This window comes from Schistocerca piceifrons, chromosome 4, assembly GCF_021461385.2.
Source record: "Schistocerca piceifrons isolate TAMUIC-IGC-003096 chromosome 4, iqSchPice1.1, whole genome shotgun sequence".
In the NCBI taxonomy this organism is placed as follows: Eukaryota; Metazoa; Arthropoda; class Insecta; order Orthoptera; family Acrididae; genus Schistocerca; species Schistocerca piceifrons.
The window spans coordinates 35,633,797-35,641,618 of record NC_060141.1 but is presented as its reverse complement, the minus strand read 5'-3'; positions in this window follow the sequence as shown (position 1 = coordinate 35,641,618).

Below are 7,822 nucleotides of genomic sequence, written 5' to 3'. Positions count from 1 at the left end.
GGAGCTCCATCGCAGTCTTTAACACTGGTAGCATGCCGCGGCAGCGTGGACGTGAACCGTATGTGCAGTTGACAGACTTTGAGCGAGGGCGTATAGTGGGCATGCGGGAGGCCGGGTGGACGTACCGCCGAATTGCTCAAGACGTGGGGCGTGAGGTCTCCACAGTACATCGATGTTGTCGCCAGTGGTCGGCGGAAGGTGCACGTGCCCGTCGACCTGGGACCGGACCGCAGCGACGCACGGATGCACGCCAAGACCGTAGGATCCTACGCAGTGCCGTAGGGGACCGCACCGCCACTTCCCAGCAAATTAGGGACACTGTTGCTCCTGGGGTATCGGCGAGGACCATTCGCAACCGTCTCCATGAAGCTGGGCTACGGTCCCGCACACCGTTAGGCCGTCTTCCGCTCACGCCCCAACATCGTGCAGCCCGCCTCCAGTGGTGTCGCGACAGGCGTGAATGGAGGGACGAATGGAGACGTGTCGTCTTCAGCGATGAGAGTCGCTTCTGCCTTGGTGCCAATGATGGTCGTATGCGTGTTTGGCGCCGTGCAGGTGAGCTCCACAATCAGGACTGCATTCGACCGAGGCACACGGGGCCATCACCCGGCATCATGGTGTGGGGAGCGATCTCCTACACTGGCCGTACACCACTGGTGATCGTCGAGGGGACACTGAATAGTGCACGGTACATCCAAACCGTCATCGAACCCATCGTTCTACCATTCCTAGACCGGCAAGGGAACTTGCTGTTCCAACAGGACAATGCACGTCCGCATGTATCCCGTGCCACCCAACGTGCTCTAGAAGGTGTAAGTCAACTACCCTGGCCAGCAAGATCTCCGGATCTGTCCCCCATTGAGCATGTTTGGGACTGGATGAAGCGTCGTCTCACGCGGTCTGCACGTCCAGCACGAACGCTGGTCCAACTGAGGCGCCAGGTGGAAATGGCATGGCAAGCCGTTCCACAGGACTACATCCAGCATCTCTACGATCGTCTCCATGGGAGAATAGCAGCCTGCATTGCTGCGAAAGGTGGATATACACTGTACTAGTGCCGACATTGTGCATGCTCTGTTGCCTGTGTCTATGTGCCTGTGGTTCTGTCAGTGTGATCATGTGATGTATCTGACCCCAGGAATGTGTCAATAAAGTTTCCCCTTCCTGGGACAATGAATTCACGGTGTTCTTATTTCAATTTCCAGGAGTGTATATAAGCACACTGCGCGAGGAAGCAAGGCCCCAGTTCTCTCCAGACGCTGAATGACACGCCATCTGTGTCGGGAGTCGCGTCGCATCAGTGTCACTGCTACAAACAGCCTCGGGTGCCGTATTAAGTCACTAGAGATACGCGGAACCATGAAAACATTTTATGCGAAGTGTTAATTCTGGAATGATTTTCATTATCTAGCTTCAGTTTGCGTATTGTCGTATTTTCACGTGCCGTCGCGGGACAGACATTCTACCAAATATTTAGCGTGGCGTTTGATGAAGTATTTTCATCAAATTATGGCGAGCATTCTTTTTAACATTTAATTCGGACATTTATAGTTGCATCAGCGCATTAGACTCTGAACTGCTCTGTTAGTTAGGTTGTAGGGATACTTGTGTTTTTTATCAGTGAATTTCAGAATATACTCAACTATTTTGGAAAACCGTTTTTGATTAGAAATCCCGGACAATCTCCTAATTCCTCAGAGCTATAAGCTGCAGCTATAATGGTATCTCAATTGAAGTGGGCACTAGGATCTCTAATTACTGGCTCCATGTTTTATTAAATCACTTTCTGGGTGCCAAGAAGTAAATAGAGAGCCAGTGTTGAGAACGGCGAAAGACAGCATTAACAACATTCTAAAAGCCAGAAACTGATTCTACATGCAAGCATTTATACAGCAATCAGATTTTAGTTTATTTTTCTACAAACTCATCCGCCGCCCCACATATGGTGCATCGGCCGGGAATGTAACAACATTCAAACAAGGATATAACAGTAGATTTTTCTACAAACTCATCCGCCGCCCCACATATGGTGCATCGGCCGGGAAAATCAACTAAGTGAAAGTGATTTTTAACTATTCGGATTCGCGAGTGAAATGCGACACGCAACTGAGTATAGAACAGTGAATGTGTTACGTGTGCATGTGGACGACGCAATTGGATTAACAACGCATCTGGATTGACGGAGCTGGCACTGAGTCTAGCGGTGCTGCCGGCATCGCGAGAAGCCAGCCTCGCCGCACCACAGTCGTCCGCTGGAGCAGCCGACGCAGCGCCTGCAATTGCGGGCCACGCAAACACACAACAGCCGTCGGAGAGCCGTCTGCAGTTCAACGTGCCACGTCGCATCAGGAATCCTGGTACGCCGCGCCGGCAACGCCATACGTCGTGCAGAAGGAACTAAGTTAAGAGAAAAGCTGTTAAAACTCTTACTAACCTGCACTAAAAGACTGTCGGCGATGGAACCGCCAAAAGAAACTGAGGTTAAACTTAAATCAGAACCTATGTCTGTTGAAGGAACTGTAAATCCAGACAACGGTTCAAGTGTAAATATGCATGAAAGTAGTAATGTTAAAGTGAAATATGAAGTATTGTCTCCTGACAGTAGTGTGCGAAGGGGCAATGATTCAATAATAGAGACCCCTGTAGTAAAGCGGAAAGTAGAAATTGTAAATTTGTTGGATGATAGTTTCTCTGATGAATTAAAAATGAAACAGTCATCAGAGATGGTAGAGTTTAAGAAGGAGAAGTTAGATATGACTAATCAGTCAGAAGTTTCATTTAGTTTTGATGATTCTGGTGTTGGAGCTAGTTTTTCGTCACCTGAGTGTGATAAAAAGCCAGCCAGTGAGCAACCCAAAGATGCTGGGGCTGTTGATCTAAATGTTATATTACAAGCAATAGCTGCCAGTCAAACAAATTTTAATATGCGGTTTGAGGCAATGGACAATAAATTAGAATCCAATAATGCTAAATTAAAGTCTGAAATAAGTGAACAGGTCAAAAGTAGTAATGCTGAATTAAAGTCTGAAATAACTGAGGTCAGAAGCAGTAATGCTGAATTAAAGTCTGAAATAAGTGAACAGGTCAAAAGCAGTAATGCTGAATTAAAATATGAGATTATGGCCAGCCAAATTAATTTTAATAAACGATTGGAGGTAATGGACGATACCTTCAAGGCTGGTTGCAATAAGTTGAAAGAGGATCTAGACAGTTTGAATTATAAAATTGATTACAATCATGAGGATATTAAGAAAAAGGTTGCTCAACAGTTTTCTGAAATGTATAAAACAGTAAAATCCGAAGTTGCTGAGGTTCGCAAAGACTTCCAAATGGAAGATGCGAAGCTGGAGCACAAGTTAACAGAAAAAATCGAGGCGGAGTCTGAACTGTGCTCAGATAGGTTTAAAGAGGTTAATATAAAAGTAAACATATGTCAAGCAGACGTAGATGCAATCAAAACTGATACTACTCATATTGTACAAAGAGTAGATAATGTTGAAATGAAAGTAGAAAATATCAGTACTAACATTGCTAACATTGAGAGTAAAGTAGCTTCAGTAACTTCTGGTAATGGTAGTATACAACAAGTTGTAGCTGCAAACGCCGCTTTTATCGGGTGTCGGCAGTTCTTGCGGTTCGATCCAGATAAAAATATCCACCCGCTAGATTTCTGGAACGATTTTGAAGATGTGATCCCACCAACTTGGTCTGAACGAGAGAAAATCTCATTTATTAGAAGCCATTTAGCAGGTGACGCCATGCGTTGGTCAGCTGATGTTATGTTAAAGTGTAAAACATTAGCGGAGTTTAAAATAGCGTTCATTAATGAGTATTGGTCTAGCAATAAGCAAAATGAAGTGTTGAGAGAATTTTGGAGTGGAAAACGCTTCAATGCGGGCAAGGAATCAATAAAAGAGTTTGCTAGGTCATGGATTTCACGTTTGTCACATTTGGCGGAAAAGCTAAAACCAGAAATGATTATACTAGGTCTTGAAGCCAAACTGCCATGGTATTGGCAAACTAGAATTATATCTGCCCCTAGAGACAATCTGGATCGTTTCATTGAGTATTTGGAACGTGTAGAACGTGTTGCTGCCAATGAGGAGCAAGCACGTAATAACAGAAATGCTAATAATAATGGTAGTAATTTTAGGAACGAGCAAAATGGCAATGTAAACATCAGAACAGTAGGTGTTCGCCATTCTAAGAGAGGTAGGAATTGGGGAAATAATTATCAGAACCAACAATGGCGTCCAAGGGATAATAATTTTGTTCCAAACAGAAATATGCATGTAAACAACAGTACGGAAAGTAATGCTGTGCCAGTTAACTATAATGAAAATAAAGGAAACAGTAGTAGGCCGAGGCAGGAAAACTAGTTCCCGTCTATGAGGACACTGGCGCTCACCAGGCGGTTACTTTTCCTAAGCCAGTAGTTACGGGAATTGGTAAGACAGATCAGAATACTCAAACTGAACATGTGGATGAAGAGTCGGTAGCACCTAAGAATACAGCAGAAATATTAGATCACTCACAGTATTTGATAGATACCGTGTTAGAGACGCTTTCTAAGTGGGAAGAGAAAGAGAAGGCGCAGCAGTGTAACGATAGGGAGGAGCAACAAAATATTGAATTGTCAGGTGAAGAAGCAGAAGAAATTCATGCCTATATTTACGATGAGGATGATGTGCTCTTATCTAAAGTGCCTGTGCAGGATGTTGATAATGCACTAATAGATTTAGGACAGGAGATAAGTGGGAATGTAGAGGGTAGGCTGTTTGGGGTCGATGAACCCAGTAGCTGTGACCAGTTGTCACTTGAGAAGGAAACCGACGATAATGGTGAAAGTTGTTTAGCTGTAACTAGTGTTATGCCCGGTCTGGAGGCGCAGAATCGCTCAGACTACAGTAATTTGGGTCATGTTCAGCAAACTAAATGTAATGAAGTCGTGCGGTGTTTCGATTTAAAACTAATAGACCGACTGGAAAAGGCAGCGGAAAATGTAATTCAGGAAACCCCTACACACTGTGACCTAAATGTAATGAAGACAGATGTCGATCACTTTAGTTGGAGACAAATCCAAAAGGATCTACTAGATGAATTTGAGAAACCACCTGTACAACCTAGAATAAGCCACCCTATAATAATAGTGAATATGTTGGGTATCAATGTACGTTGTCTCTTAGACAGTGGAAGTGAGGTGAGTGCAATATCGCAGTCCTTCTTTGATGCATTACCTGGTAAAGACAAGCTTACAGTAATGAGGGTATCAGGACTAAGAATAATTGGTGCTACTGGCAAGGTTTCAAAAACGATAAAGCAAGAAGCTTTACTGCCCTTTAACATTAATGGTAATTTAATTGATCATCCATGTTTAATTGTAAACAATCTCAGTATTGAGGTTTTAATTGGCATAGATTTCTTGTCAAAATATCTGAGTGTTGTTGACTTTGAAAGAAGCCAGTTAAAAATGGTCTTGCCAATAACCGGAGTAATTACAGTCCCTTTTAGTGATAAACATGTAGTAACTGATGATGGAACTTGGGAGCTGCCTATACGAGTTCTGAAAAATAGGAGGTATTGGGACGAGGATGTTAATCTTGGTACAAGTAAGCTAAACACAGAAGAAGAAGAAGAAGCAATTATTTTAGACAAAATAAAAGCTAAATTGCAGGAAATCGATAAGATTTCAACCAATCAGAAGGAAGAACTGAGAGAGGTTCTAAAAAGGCATCATAAAGTATTTTCAGATCGACGTGGCGTGGTCATAGGTAGTGAATGAATGCTGTAGGGAGGAGGTTGTTCTGTAACCCCTACACAGTGTGGCAGCTGTGCAGTCCCAGCTGTGTGAGATCTTCTTTCCATTTCAGGTCTCACTCATTCTTCCTCTTTCCTGTCCTCAAAAATTTCGACCTTTTCTTTCCAAATACTAAAATTTTCCGTTATGGTTACCAAGCCAACAATAAACCAATGAATGCTGTAGGGAGGAGGTTGTTCTGTAACCTCTACACAGTGTGACAGCTGTGCAGTCCCAGCTGTGTGAGATCTTCTTTCCTTTTCAGGTCTCACTCACTCTTCATCTTTTCTATCCACCTAAAACTTCTAACTCTTCTTTACAGCATTAAAGCAATGAATGCTGTAGGGAGGAGGTTGTTCTGTAACCTCTACACAGTGTGGCAGCTGTGCAGTCCCAGCTGTGTGAGATCTTCTTTCCCTTTCAGGTCTCACTCACTCTTCATCTTTCCTATCCACAAAAATTTTCGACCTCTTCTTTCCAGACATGAAAATTTTCTGTCATGGCTATCAAGCCATGAATTATGTAACCATTCTATCTACCGATTAGTGAAGAAAAATACCTAATGTGACAAACCTAATAGTGACAAATAATAGAGAAGTATGACGTAATTAAGATACAAATGTATTTGAGTAACAATTATGTGTAGTACCCTGGTAATATAGTAAGTACAAAGTGTTGTTTTATTGGAAATGGTCCACCAACAGTAATTTAAAGAGATATATGAATTCATGTACAAGCAGTATCTGAAGTGGTAGTGAAACCTAGTGTATGCATTAGAGCTAACTAAGAAATAGTAAAAGAGATTGCTTAGTGTTAGGAAAAATATGCAGATAAGTTGTAAGATTAAACTCACCTGGTGTAGCAAGGAAAGGCAATGTAATAGAATTGAGCAGGGTTTGTGGTTGAGACGTGAAGGACACGTCCCTGAAGTATTTATAAGGTTGGAGCTGGCCATTATTTTAGTGTAGTGTGTGACAGGATACACCTACACGTATTGAGGTTATGAGTTGGAGGCGTGAATGCGACCATAGGTACCCTTATGTTAGATGAGATAGAGCAGCTCATGGTGTCCTATAGGTTTAAGGAATTTAGCATTACGCTCGTCCATATTTACTTGATGCACTTTAGTGGTAGGTCCGAGAGAGACTACCTGAGGTTTCAGCGTCCGATCGAGTGGAAATGGATTGCCACGTGAGCAAACTAATCAGCTGCAATACACTATGAATATGAAAGAAATGTGCTATCCTATGCTTTAAATTTTAATAGAGTGAGTGTTAAATAAGTACATACACTAGCAAGATAAATAAATACCATACTGACAGACGTGAAACATTATTTTAGCTCAGCATAAATACACTTCTAAGTAAGTAAGTACCTAATTGCAGATGTGGGACTGACAACAGCAGAGGACCAATAAGTGGATTTTGTAGTCAACTAAACGTAGTGTGTTTTGAACACTCAGAACTGTACTATTACCAAAAGTTACTCATATGTACATGGAAGCTGAGAAAACAACCACTAATCATACTCATACTATCTCTAAGAATAAAGTAATCAAAGATGAGTCAGTTAAGTAAATAAAATGCAGATTTGTCAGGAATGTACCGAGCAGTGGTTCAGTGTTCCGGCCCAGAAATAATAAATTCAGATTAAGTCGGATTCATGATTGTATGCCTTGAGCATTAATTTTCTCTAGTACGTGACTAACGGCGTTTTGAGCCATTTGTTTACCGATTTTATGACAGTCAAGTAACCGTAAGAGTAAAATTGAGAAAAGTTCTGTTAACTTTGTTCCAGTAACATATTGGAAGAGAAAATGTATATATCCCCATTTCATTGTGACCCACCCTTAGAGATTAAGTGAACAGAGTCTGAGGCACTCTTTTTGTTTGTTCTACAGGACAAACCAGATAATGGCAGCCTGGTAGCTGCGTGAAAGCGTGGAGTGACTTGGACACAACTCACAGTGACCCCTCCCCTTTCCCCCATGTAATTTAGAATGAAGTGAAGGACGCACACCATGGC